This window comes from Pleurodeles waltl, chromosome 1_2 (genome assembly GCF_031143425.1).
Source record: "Pleurodeles waltl isolate 20211129_DDA chromosome 1_2, aPleWal1.hap1.20221129, whole genome shotgun sequence".
NCBI classification, from domain to species: domain Eukaryota; kingdom Metazoa; phylum Chordata; class Amphibia; order Caudata; family Salamandridae; genus Pleurodeles; species Pleurodeles waltl.
In genome coordinates this window covers 797,816,435-797,835,982 of record NC_090437.1, presented here as the reverse complement: position 1 = coordinate 797,835,982, position 19,548 = coordinate 797,816,435, and the positions used below count along the sequence as shown (strand labels likewise).

The 19,548-nt window shown below is 46.7% G+C and overlaps 1 long non-coding RNA gene across 1 annotated transcript in view; it reads right to left on the bottom strand.

Annotated features, from left to right (window-relative positions):
• The window catches only part of LOC138304247 (uncharacterized), a 188,255-nt gene that overhangs the window by 148,680 nt on the left and 20,027 nt on the right, over window positions 1-19,548 (bottom strand). Inside the window, exon 2 of the long non-coding RNA XR_011205525.1 lies at window positions 1,920-1,996. This is a non-coding gene — a long non-coding RNA (uncharacterized lncRNA). The remainder of the gene's footprint in view (window positions 1-1,919; window positions 1,997-19,548) is intronic.

The following is a 19,548-nucleotide window of genomic DNA, read 5'->3' as shown; positions in this document are numbered from 1 at the left end:
CTTTATGTATCTGGTTTCGTGTGGTACAAAATAATACGCTCCACTGAACCAGCCCATAAAGCCGATGTTTTTCTGCCCTGTCGCTCATTACAAGGCTGTGCTTGTAAGAGCACGCACAGTGCAGCACACCGACGTGTTATCACTTTGGAAATATTTGAAAGGACGCCTAGGGCAGGCCTCCGCGATGTCTCTCATCTCATCAAACTTGTGTTTATTTTCACTGCTGAAAGTGGTAGGAATGGATGGATGTTGTTTCTGAGCAAGGACATGTCTGGATCGGACGGCCTGTGGCCCATCCCTCGTTCTCTAGACATAAAACAAACCTTTGTCTCTTTTCTATTAATACATATTTTCGTTTACTATTACCGTAAAAAAAGATTATTTAAACAGAAGAGGAAACAACATCATTGAAATTGATACCAGCTAAAATTGCAAGAAATCCTGAATTTTGAAACATTGAGACGGTAACATCACTGTTTTACCACACATGCATCAACACATTACACTAATGATCGCACGCGTGTTGCTCAATTGATAACCCAACGTGACCTTCTTGAACGTGAAGACATATTTTTGGCATGTGCTACCTTTAAAGAAATATTTGCTCCGCCATTTAGGTAAGTCAATCTACCTCATAATAAAATGCGCTTATATTTGTATTTATTTTCGTAGTGCTCGCACAATCACAGAAGTAGCCAAGCGCTTCATAGAATAGGGTAACTAGTAACCAACCATAACAGTGGATAAACAAGCATAAGAAACCAAATGGAGACGACAGAGTCAGGAGGTGACAGTCTTGAGGAACTAAAACTGGGAAATGAGCTATAATGGGAAAGTGTATACGTTTTATTGTAAAGTCTTTAATGAGCAACGCATTGAGGTATGAAAGAAAGGGGGGGTAGAGCTCTCCATTCTTATGAAGACAAGGCTTGTTTCTCGGTTTTTGTTTTCTTGCCTTTCCAATGTCCAGTCTTCTTAGGCCTTTTACTACATGTTTTCATGAACCTTTTGCAAATTTGAGCGTCTCTGATAACGTACAGAAAAAAGTTTCAAAGGCTCCCCCTTCTTTGAGATTAGGGATATGGAGGAGTAAATTGTACTGGCAGGCCACATCTTGTGATGCTCGAAAGCACATCTGAAATAATCTCAATTTGACAGGAGTCCATGTGGAGAAATATCATGGCTTGTGCGGGTCACTGAAAATTATTGGTCGATATGTAGAGTCCAATTTTGTGTATGTGAAAAGTAGCAGACAAACATTTGGGCTATGTGGTGTTGTATCTTGAGGTGCATTTGGTAGTTCTCAGTGGCACATGCTGGGTGAACAATTTTGGGATGTAAAGTGGTGGTTTCCACTAGTGAAGGATTTCAAATGTGTTCATGAGTTTAGGTTTCAGGAAAGGTGAGAACAGCTGCTGCTCGCTCTTGGGGAGACAAGACTTACAAGGGTTGATGCCATCACTTGAGGAGTCTTTCAGGTGAAGTTGGTGTTACTCACATATTGATAAACCACAACATCCACCTCGGATTCTAGGAGTGCTAGTGGTTCCTGAACAGGTGCAAGAGAATAGAAGACAGCGTTGAACCTTGGGACATCATAAGCCAGGGAATACGCTATAGAGTTACTGCAGGTCGTAAGTACACACTGGATCATTTGTTGCACCAAGGCAAATCATCCACGAGTATTGATGTGTAGGGTTGGGGCTGAATTCCCACCACAATTCGAGAACAGTTATATTTCTCTATCAAATGGGGGGCTATTTTTCAACCCACTCCTGACCAACGGGTATAGTTTCCCTCTTTACAAGTGAGAAGTTCACCTTTTGCTAAGTTTGTGTCAAACAATTTAAAAAACAGAACTCCAAATTGAAACAATGAACATTCAAAGTACAAACAGAAGAGACAAAATTTATACATACGATAAAAAAGCCTGGTATGGGATCCAAAATGCAAAGTCAGCAAGACTGAACCTTTAGACCATGTACGCAGGAAGAAACTAGAAGAAATAGACAGAAAAGGTGGGTCGAGCAGTTCTTTTTTTTTAATGAATTTTTTTTAATTGTTTTTAAAAGAAAAAGTGCAAGACAGTTGACACAGGTTATTCAATAAAATCCAATTCCAAAGCATCATTAACCAATGACAGTAAGACATTCTAGAAGATAAACAGCATTTCAGGTGTTGACCCCACAGTAAGAGTCATACTCCCCCTCGGCCTACTGCATCGCTCCCAACCGCCGTCCCCAAACCCTCTCATGTTTCCGAAGGCAACCCCTAGCTTCATACACCAACTTTTCCTGGGGTGCGCACCAGTCCACTCCCCTTCTCCACTTTTGGAACGAAGGACCCGCAGAAGAGTTCCAGGCAGCAGCAATATCTTTCTTTGCTACCAGCAGGGCGGTACCTGCAAAGGCACGCTTCACTCACACTCCACCCATTTCTTCCATCACCCCCAACAAGACTAGTTTTGCGTACATCTGCATCTCTTGCTCTAGCACCTCGCTCAATTCATGGACTACTTTGCCCCAATATATCTGAAGCACTGGACAAGACCAAACCATATGGAAGAAGTCCGCTGGCTCCCCCGCACAACTTGGACATTGAACTTTGGAGTATAAACCAGCCCGGTATAGCCTGATTGGCGTTAGATATGCTCTGTGTAAAAAGTAGAATTGCACTGTGCAAAGTCTTGCTGACACCACCCTTGGCGCCATCAAAGCCTCCATCCATTCTACCTCATCTTGGGCCCCCACCCATGTTTCCCATCTCGTTCTCAATGAGTCCAAGTCTCCCAGAGTTTTGTTAACTAACATTTTATAGACCTGGGAAACACCTTTCCCTCCCAGGTTCCCCATGAGTAGCTTGGCCTCAAGCGGGCTGAACTCCGGCAGAGGGCCTATGTCCGGCAAATGCTCTCCCAGAGCGTGTCAAAGCTGGAGGAATTTAAAGAACTGCGTTTGGGTTAGATGGAAGTCTGCCTGCAGTTCCTGAAATGATTTCAATGCATTACCTTTCCACACATCCCCTACCAGTGAAATACGCAGCAGACCCACCCCACAAACCCCTCCAGTGCCACTCTCTCACTCAACCGTGTTCCCTTCCATAACGGGGTCTGATGGGTGACAACCGCATTCCATTGAATGAGTCGTAACGCAGAGCGCCACACCAGGAAAACCACCTTGTTATCGCTACCATGTCTCGAGGGAGGGGTGCACCGTATAGTGAGTCAAGGACACGCGGGAAACCCAAGATCTCCAACTCCACCTGATAAGCCGGGTTTGCCCACCCCGTGAACCAATCATGAATCACCAGCAGCTGGGTCGCCAGATAATATAGATAAGGATCTGAGGCACCCAGGCCCCGGTCATATATTCCTCTCTGACAGTGTTGTGCCACCACTTGATGCCTGGCTCCCTTCCAAGTGAACAATGAGGTGGCGCTCTCTAAAGCTCTAAACCAGGAGCGTGGGATCGGGAGGGGGAAATTCTGAAATACATATAGAAGTCTAGGTAAGACCAACATCATGTACATCTTGATGCGATCCAAGAGCGGGGTCATATTTTTGGCCCACGTCAGCTCGGGCAGAAGGGTCACCCAGATATTTAAAGGTGAGTCTGCATAAGGGTATCATGTCCTGCCAGTCAAAGCAGTCATGTGAACTAGCCAGGGGGACCAACACCGACTTTGTAGGGTTCATTCTAAGTCCTGACACTTGCTCATAGCGTCGTAGAAGGTGGAGACTTCTTGGGCCCGATACGCTGGGCTCTTCCACATACAACAGAACGTCGTCAGCATATAAAGCTATCCTGTCTTCCCGGGAGGGCCCCCATCTCCAGCTGCGATATATTGGATCTGTCCTGATCATCTGAGCTAGTGGCTAAATCGCTAGGGTAAATAGAAGGGGGGACAGGGGGCATCACTGCTGCGTGCCCTGACGAACTTCAAATACTGAGGGCAGGGCCCCATTGACCAGCACACGGGCTGAGGGGTTAGCGTACATCGCTCGGGCCAGGCGGCAAAACCTCGGTCCAAAACCTGCCCGCCGGAGCACTGAAAAAAGAAACCCCCAGTCCACTGAATCAAAGGCTTTTTCAAAATCTATAAATAGAACAGCACGGTCTCGGGGCAGTCAGTGGCGCTCGGCATAAGCCACATGTAGTCGGCGGATGCAGTGCCGAGTGCTAAGAGTTGCCATAAACCCATATTGGTCGGGTTCTATTAGCTGCAGCAGAATTCTCTTAAGACGAGCCGCGAGAATTGTGGCGTAGATTTTAACCTCGCTGTTAATCAGTGATATCAGCCTATAGTCTGCACATTTTAGCGATAGGGGTTGGGTTTTAGGAAGCACCACAATGGTGGCAAGGTCCAGCTCCTCTGGGAATGACCCTCGCTGCTCCACCTCCGTAAAAAGTGCTAATAGGTGCGGCATCAAATCTTCCCTAAACGCTTTATAGTACTCCACAGGGATTCCATCAGGTTCTGGCATTTTCCCTGTTCCCAATGCAGAAATAGCCACCCGACTTCCTCCACATTAATAGGTCCATCCAGGATCTGCACCTCCGCCACGGGCAACCGCGGAAAGGGATCTTCCTCTAGCAGCCGACTGGCCTGGCCCAGCTCAATCAGCATCGACACCCGATACAATGTCTGGTAGTACCGGGCGAAGGCGTCCGCTATTTCCACGTGACCTGCGACGCGGCCCCCCCCTCCCCTCATCAATTTCGGGGATGATCCTAGAGGACCGGTGGTGAGAAACCAGCCAGTATAGCAATTTTCCAGTTTTGTCCCCCCAACCATAAATCCTCACAGTAGCAGCCCTCCACAGGTGTTTTGCAGCCTATGAAGACTGATCTCGGATTTCCTCGTGGACTAATAGAGCTGCCGAGCCGCCCCTTCGCTGGGGCTTGTGTCATATTCTTTCTCTAAACCCATAGCTCGCAATTCCAGCCGTTCAATACTATGTGCTCGCGAACGTTCCTACCCTCGTATCAGGATCTCTGGCCGCACCTCGCAGTACCGCCTTACTTGCTGCCCACAGGGTTCCCGGAGAAGCCACAGACCCTTCGTTTAATGCAAAGTATTCGTGCTGTGCCTGTCGCAGCTGCTCAACATAGGCCGGCTCCTGCAGATACCACGCATTCAGTCGCCACATAAGGCGGGTCAGCGACCGGGCATGGCCTACGATGAACTGAAGGGGGGCGTGGTCAGAAATCCCTCTAGTTAGGATTTCGATATGAGAGAGACAGGTGCAATCCGTGCTCTGCAACAGCACCAAGTCAATTTTAGATTGCGAGCTGTGGGCAACCGATGTGTGGGTAAACTGCCGCCGTCTTGGATCCCACACCCACCAAGCATTGCAAAGCCCCGTCGCTGAGAGCCATCCCACGATTCTCACCGCCATTGTATGCCTGTAAGATGAGAGCAGACCAGCCACATCCAGGGCAGGGTCTGGGGCCACGTTAAAGTCCCCCCCCTCAGCATTGTAAGTCCCGGAGGCAATTCTAGGAGCAATTTAGTTAGGTCCTTGAGGGTCCCTCGTACCATTGCAGGGGGGGATGTAAACACTGACCACATTAATCGTGACACCCTCTACCTTCCCAGTGATGGCCACATAGCATCCCTGCCGGTCTTTCCACACCTGGATTTTTGTTATGTGAAATGAACGATGCAGTAGTATTGCCACTGCCCACGATCCGCGTGTGAACCCCACGTGGTACACTCTATCAAACCCTCTACGGGCCAAGAAGGGGCAATGATCACAAGCATACTGATGTAGTAAGAAACAGTAACACATACCTTAGAACAAGGCCCAACTCCCATCCCACCCCATACTTCCACCAGAAACATCTGTCACCCATATAAATCACCTCACTCTCGAACATAGTGAGGTATGCCATTAACTGATTGAGCAGTGGTGGACCCCTCCATATCTTCGGATCAAAAAGAAAAACACAATAATTGATCGTAAGCAATATTGTCTCTCATCCAAGCAATTAGCACCCTCCCATGTTTATCAATCTGCTTATAGAGTTACAGCACTGCACTGTGGGACAAATCCGAGTCACTCAGGGACCCCGTCCGGGCCTGCGTTGTTCCTGATGGTTCGGTGCTCCCCACAACTCCCCCAGAACCCACCAGCGATCGCTGTCTCTTCGTTTCCATGTGTGGGGCCTTCAAGGTGGAGTCCGAGCGGGAGCTCCGATGCGTCTTGCGCCGCCTGGAGCGCGTGCGTCGGCGCTTGCCAGGAGGCCGCTTCTGCTGCTAGTTCGGCTGCACTTCATCTCACTTTGGTCTTGGTTCTCCGCAGTTTAGACCAAGAGGGACTTACTCTGTCAGCCAAGTCCATGACGGCTGCCGGCTGCTCAAAGAAGTAAGTTTTGTTTCCATGGACTACACGGAGTTTCGCTGTAAAAAGGAGACAATATGATATGTCCATTGCCCTCAGCTTCTGCTTTACTTCAGTGAATGAGCGGCGCAATTGTTGCACATCCCTAGTGTAGTCCGGGAAGAGGAGGACCATCACCCCCTTGCAAAAGACATCTCCTTTGGAGCGTGCTTCTTGGAGCACAGCGTCTCGGCCTTTGAAGTTGAAAAGACAGAGTATCACTGGTCTGGGTGGAGAGCCCGACAGGTGCCTCGATTGCAAAGCCCTGTGGGCCCGCTCGATCGCAAACCATGGTGAAAGACGGTCCGCCGGCATCCAAGAGCGGAACCATTCCTCTAAAAAGGTCACCAGAGACGGGCCGCTGTGGTCTCTGGAAGGCCCACATACGAAAGTTGTTGTGCCGGGACCTTTTCTCGGCGTAGTCGGCTCTTCGATAGAGCTCCGACGTGCGAGATGTCAATGCGGAGACCTGCGCCTTGAGAGCAGTCACATCGTCTTCCACTGTAGATATCCTCAACTCCACCTCCGTGACTCAGACTGTGGCGTTGCGGAGGTCTTGCTGGATCAAGGCTACATCCACCCTAACTTCCCTAATCTTAGACTCCACAACTGTTTGGGATACTTGGATAGCTTGGAGAATCTTTTCTAGGTCGCTGGACTTCTCCGGTGGATCTCCTCCTCCACCCTCAGCACGATCTTCCACCCGAGTCCCATCTGCACTTGTGGTGAATTGGTCTATGCACGTTTGCGCCACCGCCTGTCGCGTCGTTTTGTCCTTGCCCATGATGGGTTCCTCAGCGGTGGCACAATGTATAGGTTAGTGGCAAATCTGTCAGTGGAAGCCAGTTAATTAAGTCACGACACACGGGTCCAGGGCCGTAAACGCCCTTCTCCACGACCCAGGGACTCCTGCGCGGTCCCACACTCCGCTGATCAACACGTTAGTCTCCAGAATCCAAGGAGTTATGGTCCCCGGTGGTCCCACTCCCCGCCGCCCGCAGCTGATCATTCACAACGTTCCTCCAAGGGCCCCACCGGTAGCCCCTGCTGCGTCTCTCCAGTGTTGCCATGTTCCAGTAGAGTGGAGGGGGGGGGGAGAAGGACAGAAAGAAGAGAGGGACCATTCAGTGAGTTGCGCTCTACTTGTCACAGTTCGCTGTTGCGTTGCTCCCCCCGCAGCTGCCCGGAGAGGACTGGGGGCATCAGTCCATCAAGGGAGGGGAAAAGGGGGGGGGGGGGAGAGGGGACTTCTCTCTTGGCTGCCAATGCTGCCCCCCATCCACCACTCCTCCCCGTCCCCTCTGCTCACCGGATTTTCAGACCTCATCTCACCGCAGCTCCCGGTGTCTGGGCACCTCAACCTCGCCCCTATCCCGTCCTCTCCGTAGGCGAGCCCCTCAGCGGCTCTGCCTGGAGTCCTCCGTCGTGGTACTTGGCCGCGGCGCGGCACCCAGACAGGTCCCGGGCACCGCGCCACCTTCTCCTCGGACCGCGCCTCGGCGTTCACTCGCCGTCGCCCATTTTGACTGCAGGCGGCAGCAGGCTATCAGCGCCCCTCAGCCAGGCCAAAAAGCTGGACAGGTTTTCTATGCTCGTCGCTGCGGTCCAACAAGGAAGGGGGAATAAATGGAGGGGGGCCTTCTTTCCTGGTTCCAGCAGGGCACCCTTCTTCATCACCTCGCTCCTGCCCCTCTGCGCACCCGAGTCCTTGGACCGCGCTCCTCTACAGCTCCAGTGCCTGGGAGCCCCGACCCTGCTCCCAGTCGGCTCTCACTGCTTTCGGGCTTCCCGGCAGCGCCACCCGTGACCTCCGTCGAGCTATCTGGCTGCAACATAGCAAGCCGACGAATCTCGGGCTCTGCGGTGCCCCGGGGCCCCTTTCACAGCTCGCAGCCCGTCGCTCACTCGCCGTCTGCCATCTTGGTCGTAGGGGGCCGTGAGCAATCAGCGCCCCACGACCGGGCCGGAGAGCCGGATCGGTTCTACTGCTCGTCCTTGGGAGAGCAGCAGACCCCCCCAAGCAGGAAGGTGCCACCGATGATTGCGGATTTCTGTCGTAGCTAGAGGCGGATGACGGAGGGGTCTGGAGCACTACAAAAGTGCTGCCGCCATCTTGACGCCTTAGCCACGCCCCCGGGTCGAGCAGTTCTCCTCAACTGTTAACATGACATTACATGTTTCAGTTTTCCCTTGCTTTCCCCAATCAATTTTAGGTGGTGAAGGTGTCTAGAGACATGCTGATCTGACATCACGTAGGAGCACCATTTATAGACTGATGACTCTTGTTATGGACGAGCCTACTTGCCATTCTGTCTCTTCTGTAAAGTATTGTAAATTAAAAATAAATCTATGTATTAATGGCAGCTTTCATTCCCACCTACTCAACTCTAAACAAGTCACATGGAAGTACTTCTAATTTTATGTATTTATTAATATGGCCCTCTCAACAAGCCTAGAGTACAGGCGTTATCACCGGAGTTATCAACAGATGACTGAGCACAGCAAAGAGAGTTAATCAGATAAACAAAAACATTGTCTGGACTTTTTGGTCCTCAACTAGAATTAGGAATGTGCAGATTTCCATGAGAGACAATTCGTGAAACATGGGAACCATAGGCAGGTGGTGGTCAGCTGACCAATGTAGGTACATACACAACCATCTTTTCAAGTAGACCAAATATATATTCCTTAGTTGTTTAGAGATTAGACAAAGAGATTGGACTCTTCCTGCTGTGCAGTGGAGTTTGCCCCACAGAGGTTTGGGTGGAGGGCCTGAATGCAGACCACGCAGGGCCTGAATGCAGACCACGCCCTGTGGCCACCCCTGTAGAAGGACTTGGCCGCACAGAGGGTTAGTCACCGAGCATGGTTGCAGAGAGTGTTGTGAATATGGGAAAATAAAAACATGGGAGTTAGATTTAAAATATCAAAGAAAATCTGTTAGCCACCCTGTGCTTAAAGAATTTTTTTTTTGTTCAAGTCTGATATCTACTTGCAAATTAAAGGGGTATTGCTTTGCCCCAAAAACAGTAAACATCTTTATGTCCTATTTTGAGGACCTGTGGATCTATAACCAAGACAGCCCACACAAAAATAACATCAAACATTGGTGTAGATATATTGATTATGTGATAACTGTTTGGAAAGGTCCGTATGAGTCCCTGAGCAAGTTCTATGTATGGTCAAAACATTACTCCCCTGATCCTAAGTTTACCATGCAACTATTATAAGCACAAAACCACATTTTTGGACCTATGGCTCAAAATCAACAAAGGCCACTTCTCAGTAGGGCTTGTATATAAAACCGACTGACAAAAACATTTTACTACACTTTTCAAGTGCTCACTTTTTCTCCCTGAAGGACAGTTTGCCATTTGGCCAATTCCTTTGTATACACAGAAAATGTACTAAAATGGAGAAATTCTTAGAGAATTGCAGAGACTCTGGGGGTTATTCTAACTTTGGAGGAGTGTTAATCCGTCCCAAAAGTGACGGTAAAGTGACGGATATACCACCAGCCGTATTACGAGTTCCATAGGATATAATGGACTCGTAATACGGCTGGTGGTAAATCCGTCACTTTTCCGTCACTTTTGGGACGGATTAACACCTCCTCCAAAGTTAGAATAACCCCCTCTGTGTGACAAACCTATGCAAATGGAAACCGGTGAAGGCCACACTAAAACATGCTTGATACACTTCCAGTGACACCTTAATGGAGTCAAAGAAAAAAGACAATACTAACCCACTAACATGCATAACTTCTTATAGTCCATGTGTCTATAAAACCAAAAAAATCTTCAAAAACAAGCTGAAATTACTGCAACCTACTTAAACCCCTTCTTTGTTTCGTGAAAGGAAAAAACATTCGCCAGTTTGTGGTAGGAGCAGAAAGACGCCCCCAACACTAAAAAAATCTTCTTTCAATATATATTAGTTCTATCCCCTGTACAAAGTTGTTTTAAATGTGGTATGTGTAGTGTCTGTAAACTAGTAACTAACAGAAAATAAATATTAAATAACGGTAAAGATATAAAATCAGTGACTAATTTGAGCCTGTGGTTGCCGGTGGGTGGCACTGGCACTTATCCTTGAGGACTGGCACTTATTTTTCCCATATCAGATATTTACTGGGTGCAAGAGAGGGAAAACACACAGATCGGAAGACATAGGAAGAAAAAAGACTACAAAACTGTCAAACAGAAAAGGTGGACCTGCAAGTGAAAGATAAAGGGGGTCATTCTAAGTCTGGCGGGCGGCGGAGGCCGCCCGCCAGACTTCCCCCTCCGAAATACCGCTCCGCGGTCGAAAGACCGCGGAGGGTATTCTAAGTTTTTCCCTGGGCTGGCGGGCGGTCGCCAAAAGACCGCCCGCCAGCCCAGGGAAAAACTCCCTTCCCACGAGGATGCCGGCTCGTAATCGAGCCGGCGGAGTGGGAAGGTGCGATGGGTGCTGTTGCACCCGTCGCGTATTTCACTGTCTGCCAAGCAGACAGTGAAATACTTGTAGGGGCCCTCTTATGGGGGCCCCTGCAGTGCCCATGCCAGTGGCATGGGCACTGCAGGGGCCCCCAGGGGCCCCGCGACCCCCCCTACCGCCATCCGGTTCTCGGCGGGCGGACCGCCGGGAACTGGATGGCGGTAGGGGGGGTCGGAATCCCCTCGGCGGCGCAGCTAGCTGCGCCGCCTTGGAGGATTCCAAAGGGCGGCGGTACACTGGCGGGAGACCGCCAGTGTTGCCGGTCCGACCGCGGCTTTACCGCCGCGGTCGGAATGCCCTTGGGAGCACCGCCGGCCTGTCGGCGGTGCTCCCGCCGACCCTGGCCCCGGCGGTCTTAGACCGCCGGGGTCAGAATGACCCCCAAAGTGTCTTAGAGGGTCCAGTAGTGGATAAAAGACTACCAGCCTTGGCACTTCCTGTGCCCACGTTTAATGGCACCTGCCACCTGCTTCTGAGCAGAGCTTTGTGCAGCAGCACACTTTCTTCCATAAATTAAGCACTGGATAAAACGGACTGCTTTTGCAAACTGTATTACTTGTTGTGTAGTTTACATTATATAGGCCTCACGACACAAGAAGTGAAAAAGAGGAGTGTACAACATAGATCCGGAATATGCTGCAGAACACAAGGGACACCACTAGTAGCACTCTACACAGACGCCTTTAGAATGCTTATCACTTGGACTCTTTTGGAATCGGTAACAAGCACCTCCCTGAGAGAGCGTAGTTTAAATATCATATATTATAGACGTGAAACGCTTACATTTGACTAAAACACTATTAAAATGTATTAATAAATGCATAAGATTTACTCATTTATGAACACTAATGCTGAATTAATAATAATTCTTCAGTTATATGTACTATTACGATCAAAACTGTATTAATTAGAACTCGTATGTCTTAAGTTAGCATGAGTCGCTAACTAGCTGTGTATCTCTCATTTAAAAGCATATTTTTCTGTCTCTCCAGTGTGCGGACTTGCAAATAACCATGACCCAGCTATTATTCTCCCTGTTTTAGTTTGAAACATGAAGGAATTTTCTCATCCGCATGCTAGCAGCTTCTAGTATAAAATTATGTGCTTCGAAACATTAATGGACACTTACAAGGACAATGAGACGAGGGAAAGAGAACTTTTGACCTGAGACATGTGCCAAGATGGTGAAGTAACCCCGGACGTACCACCTACGAGATGTCGATTATGAAGACCAATTAGAAGACGAACAAGTATCAAGAAATGACAAATGCATTACTTAATGTATAATTTGATTGGTTACCAATAGTGAGGTGTAGTTATTAACCAATAGAATTTTGGGGGAATGTATCGCAAAAAGGGGATAAAAACTCATGACACGAGAGACGAGCAGCATTAGGTAGGGAATGATATCGATTGCATCCAGAAACTCTGTCACTCTTTTTGGTGATCTGAGACTTAGACAAAATTATCCTAGCCCATAGACTGCCCTATTACACTTTCCTCCTTAAGAGGAAAGTGTCCCCTGCTTGTCATTTAGATAGATTGACGGTGAACTAACTGATGTCCTGAAGACGAAGACTAATCCTGTATGCTGACCTATCTTGAGGAGGGTAATTATTAATGCTAACAAAATCTATTTGCCTTTTCTTTCTAGGTACCAACTGCTGTATGTTTAATTAGATATCTTAGTTAGATGTTTTCCAAATTGGTGTTCTAAATTGTTTTGCATGAAGCCCAATATGCTAATGCTAATTTGAGGTTAGATGGGGTATTCATTTGACGGACTGAACTGACGTGACTGACATGTAGCTATGCTGAACTGATATTCTATGGTTTATCATGCACTATGATCTATTCTTTGCTAACGTATCTATTCTATGATTCTGATTGTTGCATTGTTGAAAGTTCAACGTAGTTGCCACTTTGTGATTATGCTCTTATGCTTCTTGGTTTTGAGATTAATACGTTTATTATTAGATTGTAATCAATAGGGAATAAATTCACAAAATCTTCCTTCAAGGTGTGGTTATTTGAGTCTGAGAATTAATAAATGCGCCGAAGGTTCATTAATGGTTATTGTGAAATATATTTGATGCTTAGTAATCTCGTCTTACGGAGACTCACCACTGGGTCAAAAGGTTCATCGACCTAAAACGAGTCCTGATGTGTATAAATTGACATAGACGGACGTGTTAACAGTTCTGGTAGCAGAGCGACGGTTTGGCCCTTGGGGGCCCTAGGGACGGAGTTTTCATTTTTAAATTTGTTTTCTGTGATAATGAAATTTGGCAAAACGATGAGTGGCTAGGTTCGCTATGGGCTTTCCCGGGATCTCGGAGCCTGTCTAGATGAGTTGGGATTGTTCTCGGCGCCATAGTACATGTGGTTAGGGTTTTTGCGCTTGCTTAAAGCTTATGCATCTTGCAGGAGATTGTGTAGATTTGTGTGCATTTAGGCCAATTAAGTGTTTAGCAGGAGTGGGCGTACTCCACAGTATGAGAGTAGGGAAGTCGGCGTACTTCATGTGAATGCAGCGCTTATTGTTCAAAATTATCCACGTGGTTGGTTAAAGTATACGGATCTATTGAGGTCTAAGACTCCGGAATGGGATGAAAATTATGGTTTATGTTGTAATCTGTGCGATTCAATAGGTCAATCGGGCGTGGTTGACAAGTCAAGTTTGAGTCACAATGTATGTATGAAACCTTCGATGGAGATTTGACAAGCTCTAAAGTGCACTAGAGGGAGTCATTGACAAGTCGAGAGTAGGATTTGCGGGTCGAATTCTGCTTGCACCTGTGGGATCTGAGAAAGAGAGAGTAGCGGCCGAGGCTTCAAGTGAAATCTCTGTAAAGTTCTGAAGCGAATGTGTTACCCTTCCTGTAGTAAATCGGCAGATTTGTGTTGTCATTTAAAGTGTCTGCAATAAATCGCATTAGTTTGTATGAGTTGTAAGAATTTAGCGAGGTGTGGACAAGCCGCAAGACTTTGTCAGCTGCAGTGTGTGTGGGTGTGACGTCAGAGGTGCCGCGCTGGGATAGGTCAGATGTCGAGAGGGGTCGCGCACGGATTGGCTGCCGTCCGTAAGAGGCAATAGGGTGAGCAAAAGGCAGGTGAAGGGTGTCCTGGGAACTAAGCCGTTTTCTGATTAAATATAAAATAAGATGAATTTTGTTAAGGCATTCAAAAGCGCTTTAAGGGGAGATGTGTACATTGTCGCAACCGACGGGGAACCTACACCACCCGAGGGTACTCCAGCCTATACAGTTATGGAGGAAAAGGGTGTTGCACCTTGTTTATGGATAAAACAATGGCGCAAGTTGACAGAAAAAGAAGGGTGTCTAGCGTTTCCGGAACATGGGATATTCAATCAAAAGGTATTAGAGAACTTGAGGTGGATGTTAAGTACGCAGAAACTACCTCCGAGACCGGCACAATACGAGGCTCTAGCGATCTGGGATCTGATGGCTCTTAAACATAGGCAGGAAAGGTTTCACAGAAGATTGACAAGAGCAGAAAAATCCTATGCAGAGGCTAGGTGGGATAATGAAAACAAAATGTGGAGACGAGGAATAGTGGATGGGTTAAAACTGTTTCCAGCAATAACACAGGGAGAAGAGACACAGGGAAAGAAAGCTTCTTGCAAAACTAACAAAGACTCAGACAAAGTTAAGGAACAAAAAAGGTCTTGGGAAGAAGAGGATGACTCAGAGGATGAGGAGTTTATGGATAGATTGTTGCATGATCGACCACCACCTTATGCGGTGAGCGACGATGTTCCGAGCACTAGCTTGGATCCTGGGAACCAGACGCGGGAAAAGGGAGCCACTGATACGGTACAGACTAGCGATACAGCTTTGATACAGAATGGTGACAGTGTACCTACTGCACCAGACATACCGATACAGTTACAGCCTCCACCACAGATAAAAAGAATTTACCCCGATGTTCCAGTACTCGAGACTACTACGAACTTGGTGGTGCCGCCAGACCTGACATATACAAAGCCAAGGCTGATACAGATTGAGTGAACCCCACAGTTAGTGTCACAACCGCCACGACTGATACCGGGGTATAACCCAGTAGCGGGTCCTTTGAAAGAACCTGCACCAGGATTATTAGAGCAGACTTATGTTGTTGCAGCTCCTAGAAGCCTGGGATCAGGTCAGACACCTGCCGCTATATCACTACCTATTACTGTTGGTCCCCCAGTACCATTATATGCGCAGGAGAAAACAGGGACATGCGAACAGGGAGTTATGACTAATGAAATGATAAGAGGAGGGCCTATTAGAACTCCACAAATAATGGCTCAGGCAGGACAAGTCTGCGAACAATCAAGACCCTTAATGGACCTCAGTCCAATAGGGGCGCCTCTTGAGGCAATGCGACAAGCAGGGTTGGGAGTCTTGACTCCCCAAACTTTGAGTACAAATACCTCATATACTCCAATGATACATGCAGGGAACATTTCACTGCAAGGTTTTACAGTACAACAGTTAAATGAGTGGTTAGAGAAAACTTGCACCTCACAAAAGACTACAGCGACTACATTAACCGAAGCCAATCCCGAAAAGGAAAAACAAGATGAATATCTGAATCTTGTAAGACTAGGAGCAGAAGCTGCTGAATTGGTGGAAGGAACAATGGGGGTGAACAGGTTGGAATCCTACACTGAGGCAGAATTGAGATACTTATGCCCTAAGATTACCAAAGAAGTAGGGAAAATACACCAGAAATTAACGACTTTGGCAGATAAATACAATATCGACATTGGGAACACAAAACATTTTAAATGAAGTTACAGATTAGATTTTGACACAAAAGATTTTGAACACATGAGATCCGCAGGCATGAAGACACACCTGAAAGAATTGCTGCAGAGTGCACAAATCTGGGGAGCATTAGAAAAATGGGAAAACCGATGGGCAAAAAAAAGAGACAAAGGGAAGAGGGATAGCCCAGGGTCTATTGAAACAACGACTACACCCAATCTGGATTCAGTAAAAATTCTGCCCATGAGAGAGACAGCTGGTGGTGTTTTAGTCCATGTGCCGTGGTCCAGGGGAGATATTTTGTCCTTTATGAATGATTACCCAAGGTTGAGAGAAAAACCGATCGAGTGGTATCAACAGACAGATAGATTTGTGAAGCTTGCAAAATGTCTTTGGGAGGACTTAAATACTTTGTTTGAAATTATTGTTCCACCGGATTTGTGGCTTGAGTGCAAAAGAGGGGTAGATTGGCCCACAAAGGAACTGGCAAGGGATAAGGCGACTGGAGCACCTTCTGAAGAGGTGATGAAATATTATCATAAAGTCATTGAATTTTTTAAACAAAAGGTGTCACCGAAGGTGACCGATTGGCAGAAAATCGATCGGACTTCACAAGAAGTTAAGGAATCAATACATGCCTATTACGAGAGATTGTTAAAAGCATTTAAACATTACAGTGGTACTGAGACGATCGAGCCGAAAGACATGAATCATCTTGTGTTCAGATTTGTTGAAGGGCTGAGACCAGAGGTTGGTCAGATGATTAAGAACCACTTGATTTGTTGGCAAGCTAAACCAATTGATGAGGTGTTGCAGTATGCAAAATACTGTAGTGACGAAATTGAGTTAAAACAGAAAAAGCTGAAAGAAAAAGTGATGGTGATGCAAATAAGAGCTGCACAAGCTGGAATTCAGGGAAATGGTGTTCAGCAGATGATGCATCAGCAACCGCAAATGAACGGCGGGTTTCAGGTACAGTCGAGGGGTAGAGGTCGAGGTTTTGTGAATCGTAGTTTGGACATGAACAATGTTGTCGTTCAAAATGACGGGCAAGTAGTGAAGAGGATGTCACCATGTCATGCATGCGGGGGCATGGAACATTGGAAGCGGGATTGTCCAAATATAGTGCATGATGGTACAGTTCAGCAAGGCATGAGTGTCGGTGCACAGCAAAATCCGCGAGGTCCGAGAATGAGACAACAGAATCAGAACTATCAGAATAATTTGGTGCAAATGTCAGGGGTGCAACCCATGCAGCAAATGCAAATGCCACGTTTCCAAACTGTGTCAGTACAACCAATGCAACAGCAGATTCCTATGGTGCCTAGACAGCAAATGCAGTTACCCCTAGCCCCGATGGGTCAGCAACAGGTGATGCTTCCTCAGCAGGTCACAGGTCAGGTGGCGAGTCAAAACAATACTGTACAACAATTCCCATTACGAGGTGAAAATGAAATAAATGAAGAATGGTCAGATGACAGTTCAGACAGTGAAGAGTGCAGGCTTGCAGCCTCATTAGAAGTAGATCAGAGAGGCCCATATGTAGAGGGAAAAGTAATGGGCTATAAAGTTTCATTTTTGGTTGACACAGGAGCTACACGCTCTACAGTCCGCAGTGTGGAAGTACCGAGATTACCCTTATCGGGACGCACTATACGAGTGGTTGGTGTGGCTAACCAGTATTTGACAAATTCAATTACTGACCCAGTACAGGTTGAAATTGGAAATTTCCAAGGCCTGCATAGGTTTGTCGTATGCAACTCAAGTCCAATATCCCTACTGGGAAGGGACTTACTATGTAAAACTAAATGTTCAATTACCTGTTCCAACGATGGAATAGAAGTTCAGACAAACAGTGATGATGAAGGAGATGAGGGCCAGCTCATAGAAGGAGGGGAAATGAGCGAAGATTACCCTCTAATTACTTTATTCCCAGTGTTCACTCTAATTGACTTACCTGCTGACCTACAAGGGTCCGTAACGGAGAGAGTGTGGGACTTGACAGGAAAAGAGGTTGGATTAATTAAAGGAGTCAAACCAGTCCAGGTGCAAATAAGACCAAATACAGTATTCCCACAAGTACCACAATATCACATGACTCAAGACGTACTCATTGAAGTGACACAGATAATTGCAGATTTTCTCAGGCAAGGAGTTTTGAAAGAAGTTTTGAGCAGTCCGTGTAACTCACCTATTATGGGTTTGAGAAAGCCCTGTGGGAAAGTTCGAATTGTGCAGGATTTGAGAAAAATAAATGAAATCGTGATCAAATGCTGCCCTGTGGTTCCTAACCCAGCGGTAATAATGTTCCAAGTTCCTTGCGATGCCGAATGGTTTACCGTAGTAGACCTATCACAAGCATTTTTCTCAATACCGCTGCATGAGGACAGCCAATTTTTGTTCAGTTTCAAATTCCTGGATAAGGTGTACAGTTGGTGCAGAATCCCTCAAGGGTTTTCTGAGTCACCATCCATCTTTAATCAGATATTAAAGAAGGATTTGGAACCCCTTGTGCTGCCTTTTAATTCAACTCTTGTTCAGTACATTGATGACTTGTTAATTGCATCCAAAACCAGAGACAGTTGTAAATATGATACCATTGCATTGTTGAACCATTTGGGAAGGAACGGGCATAAGGTGTCACCTAAAAAACTGCAATACTGCCAGAAAGAAGTAAAATATTTGGGGCATCTAATTGAGAAAGGATCCCAAAGGATATCAAAGGAGAGAATAACAGCTGTCATACAAATGAATCCCCCAACAACAAAAAGAGATGTCAGGATGTTTTTGGGAATGGTGGGGTATTGCCGTCAATGGATACCAAATTTCTCAATCATTGCAAAGCCCTTAATAAAATTGACAGGGAAAGATGTCAAAGATGAACCATACACAATCACTTTGACAAAAGAAGAACTTGAGTCATTCTTAGAGCTGAAGGAATGCATGTGCAGGGCCCCAGCATTAGGAATGCCATATTATGAGAAACCTTTTCTGTTGTTTTGTCATGAACTTGATGCTTGTTCTTTGTCTGTTTTAACACAGGTCCACGGAGATGCAAATCGCCCTGTAGCATATTTTTCAGCTACTTTGGACCCTGTCGCAGCAGCCCTACCGGGTTGTTTGCGAGCAGTTGCAGCAGTTGGTCAAAGCCTTTCCCAATGTGAAGGCATAGTCATGGGATACCCTTTGACAGTTTTGGTTCCACATTCTGTTGAAATCTTATTGACAAGAACGAAAACACAACACATGACAAATGCACGACTTACCAAATATGAGACGATTATTTTGGGATCACCAAATGTTACACTGAAAAGATGCACAGTACTGAACCCGGCAACTCTACTTCCCAATGAGAATATAGAAATCAAAGAGGGGGAAGAATTTGAGCATGATTGTCTTGAGGTGACTGACCTCTGTACCAAACCTCGCCCAGACATACAGGACACCCAATTAAAAGAAAACGATTGCATTATGTTTGTGGATGGGTCCTGTTTAAGAGATTCAACAGGGACATTGAGAGCCGGCTATGCAGTATGTACAATATCTGGCATAGTTGAGGCCTCTTGGCTTGAAAAGGTATTTTCTGCACAAGTGGCAGAATTAATAGCTCTTACAAAGGCCTGCCATGCTGCTGTGAATTTGAAAGTTACAATCTATACTGACAGCAGGTACGGATTTGGAATTGTACATGATTTTGGTCAGATCTGGTCACAAAGGGGTTTTAGGACTTCCTCCGGATCACCAGTGAAAAATGGAGAACAAATAAGAGATTTGTTACATGCGATTCAGTTACCTCTTGAAATTGCCGTGGTAAAGTGCAGTGCCCACACCAGATCACAAGACTTTGTGTCAATGGGGAATGGTTATGCAGATCAGGTTGCAAGATTTTGTGCATTGAATTGTATATCATTC